This window comes from Rhinichthys klamathensis, unplaced genomic scaffold, assembly GCF_029890125.1.
Source record: "Rhinichthys klamathensis goyatoka isolate OS25496 unplaced genomic scaffold, OSU_Roscu_1.1 h1tg000354l_1, whole genome shotgun sequence".
Lineage (NCBI taxonomy): Eukaryota > Metazoa > Chordata > Actinopteri > Cypriniformes > Leuciscidae > Rhinichthys > Rhinichthys klamathensis.
Window position 1 is genome coordinate 583,314 of NW_026606864.1, and position 11,845 is coordinate 595,158.

The following is an 11,845-nucleotide window of genomic DNA, read 5'->3' on the forward strand; positions in this document are numbered from 1 at the left end:
TTAAATAACACCTTTAAAATTAACTGGTTGAAATATTTTCTAAAAAACACTAATTCTATGTGGAATATGTTTTCTAATTCGGTTTTTGACAAACTTGGTGGCCTTCCGTTTTTGCTTATGTGTGATTATAAAACTGAAAAACTCCCAGTTAAGCTGTCTGCTTTTCACAGGCAAGCACTTTTGGCTTGGAAGTTAATTTACAAGCATAATTTTTCACCACATCATTATTACATATGGAATAATTATAATATTTTGTACAAGCATAAGAGTATATTTTTGAGAACTTGGTTTGACAAGGGTATCCTTTTGCTGGGACAGTTGTTGAATTGTCAAGGGTATTTGATGACTTATGATGAATTCCTTTCATACTTCAATTTCCCTGTTTCGCCTAAAGAATTTGCCTCTGTAATTGGTGCTATTTCTCCAGGTGTTGTCTCTTTATGTAGAGGTATTACATACTCTAAACGTGTGCCTGTACTGCATCTAGCTGATACGTTTTGTGGTAAAATTTGTTTTTTGACAAGCAAAAACAATAAGGTTATACGTTCACTTTTTTCAGAAAGAACTAGTTAGTAAACCACATGTCATTTCCTATTGGTCAAGGTTTATTGGAACTATAAATTGGAGTAAGATATGGCTGTTGCCTAATAAATATATCATTACAAATAAGGTCAAGGAAATTTCATTTAAGATATTGCACAAATTTTACCCTGCTAAACATTTTCTATCCAAATTTAACAAAGATATAGATGTAAATTGTTCGTTTTGTTTTTTTTTGCAACCAGAAACTGTACCTCATATTTTTTTGGCACTGTCAGTATACAAAGAGGTTATGGTGGGAAGTTTCTAAATTTAATAATGACAAATTGGACTGCAACTTCCTTTTGTTAAATGAACATGTATTTGGTTTTGTAAAATATGAAAAAAGTATGGAAAATGAAGCGTATATTATTAATTTGGTGATTATTTTGTTAAGTTCCATATTCATCGGTGTAAATTTAACAATCAGAAACCTCTTTTTTCTGTGGTATTGAAAGAATTAGAACACTATATGGTTTCTATTAAGGACAGTACAAACAAAAAAGCTGTTAAAGGGCTCATTTAATGGTACATGCACTTTTACAAGTTGATTGTACTGAAATGTGTGTTGGCAGTGCCTGTACACAACCATCATATAATGATAAAAATCCATCCAGTGTTAGTTTTAATCTCCTTATATGTTTTCCCCTGCCTCAAATCGAGCCGTTCGACCGTGTGAAGTCACAAGCTCGCACACCCCTCCCACGATTGTTGAATGACAGCCGCGTTTCAACACAGACCCGCCCTCGCTCGTGAGGGAGCTGTCAATCATAGTCTGCGCGGCGCGGACCGGCGCGGTCATTGTTGATATGCTGGAGCACTGTCTATGAGCAGAATGGCGTCTAAGCGATTGTGGTGTTCTGTTCTTGGGTGTAATAACGAACACAGTCATTTTAATGTTTCTAAATCCGAACCGCTGAAGACGCGGTGGCTGAGTTTGTTTTCGAAGGGAATATTCCCCACGAGCAACATCAATGCTCTCATGTTTGCGTGAATCATTTCACACACCAGACTGCTTTATAAACGAGGGTCAGTATAAAGCTGGTTTTGCTAAGAAGCTGCTCATGAAAAAAGGATTGGTACCAGCTATTCGTGTTCCTGCAGCTGCTCCAGAAGAACTGAAGTGAGTGTAATGTTTTATTAAACTTTATATTAATATTTATATTAATCCTTGTAAATCGCTAGCTGCACGCTTCACAATGAATGCGTCTAATGTTTACACTCAGGGTACATTACGGCATGTTTTCTATGTATGACGTTCTCAATATAATGCATAATCCCACGTTTATACTGAACAACGTGTTATGGTTATTGTGTTATTGTGTTACAAACGGTGTACGCCAGAGCCGGCTCTGGTGTACGCATAGAACAGAGAGGCGGGGTGAGCAAAGCTCATGATCATTTAAAGTCATATACACTGAAACGGCGTGCTGAAAACAGAGCTGTTTTTTACCAGCTAAAATAAGTTTTCTTACAATACTAATGAGAATTTTTAATTAAAGTATATTACAAATAGGGCTGGGCAAGTTAACGCGTTATCGCGTTAACGCATATATTAATTAATGCCGACAATTTTTTTATCGCACGTTAACGCAGTTTTTTTTTACTATTATTTTGAAAGTCGGTTGCTCACTGGCTCTGAATACACAAAGGCCTACAGTCAAACCATGGATCACAGGAGGGGTGGGATGTTGGTCAGCCAGCAAATAACCCACCCAAACAAGCAGTGGAGAGGCTTTGGCTGGTTCTCTCAGGTGAACAGAAAGGGAGACAGCGCTCCGCGAGTGAATGACAGGCGCGATATGGATAGTAACCATGGCAACGGCTTCTGTGCGCTACGCAGCTGTAACCTTTTTAACTTAAAGGTGCTCCATATAGCTTTTCTTCTAAAATGAATCCTTTTTTTATTGCCTGTGTGTGAAGGGGTTGTAATCACACATTACAATGATCCACTTGTCGGGTTTTGCTATTACCTCTGAAGGCCAATATTCATATTTATATGTGAAGTCTCTGGGTCGGATTTAGCGCGAAATCCAACGGATGTGACGTTCATGCGCGCTCCCGAGCCTCTCTCTTTATATACAGTCCATGCGACCGACGGCACTGCAGCTAACGACATGGAGTCTGATAACACCCAAAAACGACCTGCCTCCAGCACAACACACACTCCACAAATATATAAAAAACAAAAAAAAGTTTTATCTGCTGAAGCTCGTCAGGCCAAACGTGATTCTGATCGACTCAGAACGAAAACACGGATCAACATCGGCAGAGCTTTTGAATTATTAGTAAACTCTAATGAAATAGCAAGGTAAACTAAATGAGACATGAAATGAATACAAAAGACTGTTCCAGGTTAAGAAAAAGCAGGTGCTTTAGGATGTATATTTGTTTTATGTACTAGACCTACTGTCTAAAGTTACTCATCCCAGTACTATCATATTGTTTATAATAAACATTTCCAGACACGTTCAGTACAGTAATGCTACTTCCATACTGTCTTACTGTTACACTGAAATTGTACAGTCTAGTTCACTAACCGTTTTCGTTATCATATTATACATTCACCTATGTTGACATTGCTGATTGTGAAAGTACACGAATAGTTAGTGAAATGCCTTATGCTAGATAACGTTACATCACATGTCGGCTAAATGCAGTCAATGTAACGTTATCATGGGACGAGCATGGAGCATTAGTGCAACGTCAAGCTGATAAAAGTAGCCTATATTATTGTAACGTTGCAGTGGGAGTTTACATGAGTTTCCAGCATGTTGTGTGATGCTTTCGCCGTTGTGTTGAAAGTCTCCGTGTGGCCGGTAGTGAATGCTCGCTCTTGAGATCGCACACACACACGAGCACGAGCGCTCTTGTTGCAATCTGAAACATCACCACTAGAGGCCGCTAAAAATTACATAGAGCACCTTTAAATTAAAATTATACATAACTTTACCTGATAGGCCTGCGTTTAGTTTAGCGGAGATGCTCTGCCATGTGAATTCCCTTCTGTTGATGACGTCCTGATAACTATTTAGATTGGGAAACTCACAAACAGCGAGCCGAGGTCCAGTCTCTTCCAATGATTTGTGCTGCGTGTCGTGTAGCTACAAAAATAGACAATTCAACTTCGGCAACGGGAGAGTGCGGGCGCGTGTGTGAGGCGAGCATGACCGCAAAAGTTTCACAGGAACGCACCCGCTTGTCGCTGCACCTGTGCTCGACCACTTCACCTCACTCTAGGCTGATTTATAATTCTGCGTCGGACCTACGCCGGAGCCTCTACGCTATGGACTACGCGTTGGTTTTTATTTATACTTCTGCGTCGTTGTCCCCCTTGACGCGCAATTACACATGCAGAAGGACCATGCATGTGAACCCGGGGAGCGGTTCTAGCAATCACAGCGCTTGCGGTACGCGTAGAATTGACGCATTGTTATTTTTGGAGAGGTGCACGTCAGGGTACGCGGCTACACACAGCAGGTAGGTAGCTCGAAGAGTTCGAAGCAGAAGTATAAATTGGGCTTTACATCTGCTTAATGTAATCTTAGTGTACGTGGGAAACAATGTCATGACCAAACCTAAGCTACTATCAGAGAAGTAACGTTGGTCGACTTATATCTGTAGTAGTGGTCATGACCTCTGACTACATAGACTGTTTCTGCTGCTCCCTTAAAAAAGATACCTGTTGATACCTGTTCAGAAAAAAACAACAAGGAAACTGGACTCGTTTTAACAAGCTAGATTAAAGGTAATGCCCTGGCATGTGGCATAGCTTTGTTTTAATGTTTGATTTGATTACATTAAATTAATGTTTAAGTTGAGATTTACAATAAATATTTTATTGCTACTGTGTAAAGGTAATACTGCTGGTATAAAGCACCTTATTTGTTTAAAGTTTTTGCAAACCATGTTATTGCACTTTTTTGTATGTAGCAGTACATTTAAATCAAAAGTGCGCAATACACTACTTTAGAATTCATTATTCACATTCATTGCGCGTAACAATGCGATTAATCGCGATTAATCGCAATAAATTAATGCGATTAATCACGATTAAAAAATTTAACCGTTGCCCAGCACTAATTACAAACTTTTAATTTAGACCCTAAAGAATCATATTAGCTTGTACAAAAATGGCATTATGTGACCCCTTTAAAACTATTCATTTATTAAATACATTTATATTCAGTTTTTTTGTATCTTATATATTTTTGTATACTTGACCCTGGCCCTTTTATTTTTATTTTATTATTATTTATTTTATTTTATTTGTCCAAGTTTTGTAACTGTTGTTCAAGCAATAAAAATAAATAAAAAAAGAGTCTGATACTGCTCCATAGGGCTTTGATTATGAGGCGTGTCTAAACCGAACCAGGAAAAAAGAAAACTCTGCACTCAATTGGATAGCCCTACAACCAATCAGAGCAGTAAGTTTTTTTTTTTTTATGAGCTATGCAAATTGTCAACAGAACTTAACTACACGCATGCTGGAAGAAGTAGTAAAATAGTGTTGCTTCTTTTACTTGGTCCTCCATGAGTGCGACCAAAGGAGACACCACAACGACCGCAGGGTTTTCATTGCGTCCCATCTTCTTAGCGACCATCGGAGCCAGCTGATAAATTTAACTTTTTCCGAATCCCGTAGGAAGGACGGCAAACACATCTTTCCGATTGACAATGCCTTGATTGCAGTTCTCTGTTCGTCTTTTTTTTAATGAATGCGCTGTCGATTTCTTTTATAACAGACGCGATAGTGGAATCTCTACATCTCAGTTCTCCAGCTGCACTAATCTTTGAGGGAAACCAGTTCAACCCAAGCGCTCTTTGATAACGTGATGATTACGTAACTGCAGATCATCTGTCCATCATCGTATAAAGCCCGCCCTGGCAATTTGATTGGCCGACCATTTATGAACCGATCATAATTACTCCTTAATGGATCGAGTCCAGACCGAACTTCCCGAGCAAAAAATGTTGTGGGCGGGGTTCGGGCTGGCATCCAGGCTACCATATGCTTTTACCCAAACTGAATAATAAAAACAAGTTTAAATGGGTAAATTTTCTATAAATATTTTTTATAAAGAGTCTTCATTTTAATTTCTGACCTACTCCAGTTCTTGTTAAAACACACTAGACATGCAAATTCTGTGCATTTTGGGCACTTTTTGTGTGAAATCATATTTATTTTGTCCATCAAAATTGTGTTTTCACTTTAATTTAGCGTGAGCAGTGCAGGAAAAACAGATTCGACGCTGAAACCCCCGCTTCACTGCTGCTCACGCGACGCTCCAGCTCGACGCTCACTCGCGCCTCCTGCTCCCGGTGTGAATGCACTCGTTGATTAAAGGTGCTGTGTGTATTTTTTTGAGACATCTAGCCGTTCGGTTGCGAGTTGCACTAAGGGCTCAGCCCACAGCTCACCCCTCCCTTTCGAAGAAGCTACGGTGGCTAAAACGGGACAAACATATCTTCGTCTGAGACAGCAGAGAATAGCCAGAGTAAGCCAAGAGTGTACGTCACTGTTTCTGTACCACAGTCCATTATAAACCACATCATGGATAAAGTTTACAAAGCCATAGTCAGGTAAGGATCAAGGGTATTAATATATAATATAATAATACTAATCAGCTGATTGTCTCACAAACAGTACCAGCACATTCTCCCCACATAGCAAACCCATAATACAGCGAGGGAGAAGAACCACATGAAACTATGCAACTATATATTTTTTCTAACAGGGTAGTAAAAGTTTAGCTGGCTAAATATAAGCTGTTACTGTGGCTGAGCTGGTTAAAGCGTAAAGCCTTGTTTAAACTCAACGCGTCCGCATGAGCGCAAAGGTGCATAACAGCGTCCGCGCCTCCGCATCCCCTAGACACCATTTACTACACACAATAGGCTTTTTTTCTCTGATTTTGAAAACTCTTCGTGATCGACTTAAAAGTTTCCAAGATCGACTTGTCGACCGCGATCGACGGGTTGGTGACTCCTGTAACGTTACTGTTTTACGGTCAATGACAAGAGTACTAATCAGCTGTCTCACGAATGTAACCAGCACATTTATCCCCACATAGCAAAGCCATAACACAGCGAGGGAGAAGAACTAAGTTACATGAAACAATCCAACTACATATTTTACACCACTGACGAGGGAAAAGTCACTACTCACGGTGTCTATGGCTAGCTTCTAGCTTTCTGCTGCTTCTCTTTCAAGGTAGCGACGAAACGCGCTCTGTAGCGCTGTGTGTTAGCGTTCGGCTACTGTAGAAACATGACGTCACATTATGGCGACCTTCATAGAAGGGGGTGCCCGCGGTTATGTAGATATAAATGTCTCATTCTAAGGTAATAAAAACATTAAGGTTTATTAAAGCTGCAGTCCGTAGCTTTTTTTGGATGAAAAATTATCCAAAATACATATATGAGAAAATACATAACCAGCCAGTGTTCAAGACTCTCTGCTTGTCTTAGCTCGATTCAAAGCGGTAAGCTTGTAATAATGTTTTTAACTCCAGTGATACTGGTGGATTTCCGCGGGAGATTCGAGCATGTCTTTGCGTCATTACGTCACATCTGTACACACACATCTGTACACACACACACATCTACACACACATCTGTACACACACACATCTGTACACACACACATCTGTACACAGACATCAGTACACACACATCAGTACACACACATCTGTACACACACATCTGTACACGCATCTGCACACACACATCTGCACACACACATCTCTACACACACATCTGTACACACACATCTGTACAGAAGAGTCTCGGCTAGTAGGCTATATTGCGTGTGAGGATGTCGGAGGTGGAGATTTATAGCCTTTTCTCACAGCACTTGATATAATTAAACTTATTAATTTGATGGCGGATCCAGAAAGGTTCAAAGTCAAACGACACTCACCAGTGACGACAGATTCACTCCCTGTAAAATGCAAAAGACTTTGTTCGGACTTCGGAGTGGCTAACTTACAGAAAAAAAAGACACTGCAACCGGCCCATGAGAAAACAAGGATACATATCGAAAGGACAATACATGTAGTCACGCAATGGTGACGTTGTTAACATTAACAATTTGAGAACAAAGTATAATTTGCACGGTTTTGCGTGATATGATAACTTATAAGCGATTGTTAGATTTAATCAGCGCGATTTACTGCAATGTCAGAACCAGAACAAAGGTGGATGTTTCTTACTTGTTCAGATGACATTTTCCGGTGAAAATTCTTATGTTGGTCATACTTCCAAAAATAATAATCTGTGATTCTGAATGCCAGTATCAGCACCGGCGCGGTGATTGACAGCTGCACACTCTCCTCAAACATTGTGTTCTTCCGCGCTGTGCCGTGTCGAGGGTGTTGAAGTACAACTCACGTAAAGTTGATAATTCCGCGAATGACTGCAATTGCTGATTTTGAACAGAGATGGCGACAAAGAGGAAAAACGCCAGACTGCAGCTTTAAGTAAGTTCTCTATACACCACTGAAAACATAGTTATGGATGTCATATTGCATTTCTGTTAATAGATACTCAAATTTTTTACACATTGCACCTTTAACATGCACGCGCAAAAAAAGGCGCGCCGCTCACGCTTGCGGTGTGAAACGGCCATAATTCACAAGGTTTCCTACATGTGCGTTCCGTGTGCACGTGTGATGCTGATGTTGCGCGATGTTTATCATGCTGCGCCCGAGTGCATTTTGACCGGCATAAAATCGGCATATGTCAGACTGACCGGCCGGTCGCCGATCATGGCCGATCACGTGAAAATTGGCCAATTCCGTTCACCAGCTGATCAATCGGTGCATCTCTAATATGTATGGCTACACCGTTTATGAGTCCCAGGAGCCACCTACAGGCCTATTATGCCTACGTGAAGTGTAGGCTGACAACAACACGCGAAATTTAGACGGGAAAGGACTTTATTATTTTAACATTTTTGATAATTATGCAGCAATATATAAACATACAGCTATATAATAGTTTCAGTAAAAATAAATTGACTTTTTTTGAATGAATAAAAGTATTCATTTAAAAAATAAGAAAATTACTGACCCCAAAATTTTGAACAGTGTTGTATATTGGTACAAAATATTTCTATTTTAAATTTACGCTAAAAAAACTTTTTAAACTCAGAATCCTGTAAAAGTATCAAAGGTTATAAGTATTTTTTTTTTTAAATTGTAAATTTGAACAACAAAATAAATGCATGAACAAAATTGAAACTACTGTCCATGTTTTTGCTGTAGTGTTCCAACCATCCCACCTGAGGCATTTTGTACACTTCATGTTAATAAGTAGATTTCAATACAACTTTCATTTGTAGCAGTTAAATGTGGGGAAATTGTATCAAAATTTGATACATACATACATACAAACAAACAACACCCCACCACCAGACTTGATATAGTGTCTCTTAAATTTAATGCATTGTGTTGAGTGTTTGATTCAATTAAATAGCTAATTAATTAATTAGGACAATTAAGCGGACACTTTTTAGATGCTGGTGTAACTTTGCATTTAGTCTGCTAGAACACCCCAAGAGTTGTACGTATATTTAAGTGATATATTCATTACATATTTAATTTTACAATAAGATATATACAGAATACAGTCTCATGAACAGTTAATGGCCCCACTTGGCAGTAAACATGTGCAATACACAACACTTTATACATTTATTGAACACACCATACTTCTTATTTACATGCCCTTGCATTTGTACATACATACCTGTAGATAACGTCTATTGTCTATTTTTGTATATTGAGTATTTTATTTTTTAAAAATGTTGTATAATGTATTTCCTATTTACTTATTCTATTTTTATTATTTTTATTATCTGTGTCTTGTCACTGTCTTTCTGCTTGTGCTGTAGAAGCTTCTGTCACCAAATCAAATTCCTCATGTTTAAACATACCTGGCAATAAAGCTCTTTCTGATGAAGTATTATTATGTCCATAAAGCAGAACACAAGTTAAAGATTAAGATTAGTTTATTTATATAGCACAATTAAAACATTGACAGTTGACCAATGTGCTTTACAACATTAGAAAATAAATCAGAATATCAGAAAGGCAAAAGAAGTAGAAAAATAAATTCACAAGTGAAAACAAAGACAATTATATCAAAGATCAAACATCAGAAAAGGCAAAGGAAATATAACATATATAACATAATCCCAAATAAAACAAGGGACAATGATAATTTAATTTAATAAAAAAAAACTGAAAGCAAATACAATTTAATTATCAAGGGACATTAAAAGCAATAGAAAAATAGTGAGTAATTTTTTTTTAAAAATAGTAATTTTTTTAAAATCTGTAATGTAGGTGCAGACCTAATGTGAACTAATAAACTGTTCCAGAGTTTAGGACCCGCAACAGCAAAGGCACGTTCTCCTCTTTGTTTGACTGAACTCCAGTCATATACTAAGAGTTATATTTCCATGAGATAAGAATGAATTTTTATTGGCCTAGCCTTACACATATATCAATGACTGTATTTAAATGAATGAATGTTAATGTAAATGTACAATGTAAATTCTGCAGCCTGTACTTGCCTTACAGTTGAACATCTGAAATGGACATAGTCACAACTTAGGGGATCCACAGATAGATAGATAGATAGATAGATAGATGGATAGATGGATAGATGGATAGATGGATAGATGGATAGATGGATAGATAGATAGATAGATAGATAGATAGATAGATAGATAACGAATAGTTAGCATGTCTATAAAACAGAGGGTTTCTTTCTGGAAGTTGCACATCCTGAATAACCTTCGTGTTCTTCATCCTGAATAACCTTCGTGTTCTTCACATCCCGAATAACCTTCGTGTTCTTCACATCCCGAATAACCTTCGTGTTCTTCACATCCCGAATAACCTTCGTGTTCTTCACATCCTGAATAACCTTCGTGTTCTTCACATCCCGAATAACCTTCGTGTTCTTCACATCCCGAATAACCTTCGTGTTCTTCACATCCCGAATAACCTTCGTGTTCTTCACATCCCGAATAACCTTCGTGTTCTTCATCCTGAATAACCTTCGTGTTCTTCACATCCCGAATAACCTTCGTGTTCTTCACATCCCGAATAACCTTCGTGTTCTTCATCCTGAATAACCTTCGTGTTCTTCACATCCCGAATAACCTTCGTGTTCTTCACATCCTGAATAACCTTCGTGTTCTTCACATCCTGAATAACCTTCGTGTTCTTCACATCCTGAATAACCTTCGTGTTCTTCACATCCTGAATAACCTTCGTGTTCTTCACATCCTGAATAACCTTCGTGTTCTTCACATCCTGAATAACCTTCGTGTTCTTCACATCCTGAATAACCTTCGTGTTCTTCACATCCTGAATAACCTTCGTGTTCTTCACATCCTGAATAACCTTCGTGTTCTTCACATCCCGAATAACCTTCATGTTCTTCACATCCTGAATAACCTTCGTGTTCTTCATCCTGAATAACCTTCGTGTTCTTCACATCCCGAATAACCTTCGTGTTCTTCACATCCCGAATAACCTTCGTGTTCTTCACATCCCGAATAACCTTCATGTTCTTCACATCCTGAATAACCTTCGTGTTCTTCATCCTGAATAACCTTCGTGTTCTTCACATCCTGAATAACCTTCGTGTTCTTCACATCCCGAATAACCTTCGTGTTCTTCACATCCTGAATAACCTTCGTGTTCTTCATCCTGAATAACCTTCGTGTTCTTCACATCCCGAATAACCTTCGTGTTCTTCACATCCTGAATAACCTTCGTGTTCTTCACATCCCGAATAACCTTCGTGTTCTTCACATCCCGAATAACCTTCGTGTTCTTCACATCCTGAATAACCTTCGTGTTCTTCATCCTGAATAACCTTCGTGTTCTTCACATCCCGAATAACCTTCGTGTTCTTCACATCCTGAATAACCTTCGTGTTCTTCACATCCCGAATAACCTTCGTGTTCTTCACATCCTGAATAACCTTCGTGTTCTTCACATCCCGAATAACCTTCGTGTTCTTCACATCCCGAATAACCTTCGTGTTCTTCACGTCCTGAATAACCTTCGTGTTCTTCACATCCTGAATAACCTTCGTGTTCTTCATCCTGAATAACCTTCGTGTTCTTCACATCCCGAATAACCTTCGTGTTCTTCACATCCCGAATAACCTTCGTGTTCTTCACATCCTGAATAACCTTCGTGTTCTTCACATCCTGAATAACCTTCGTGTTCTTCATCCTGAA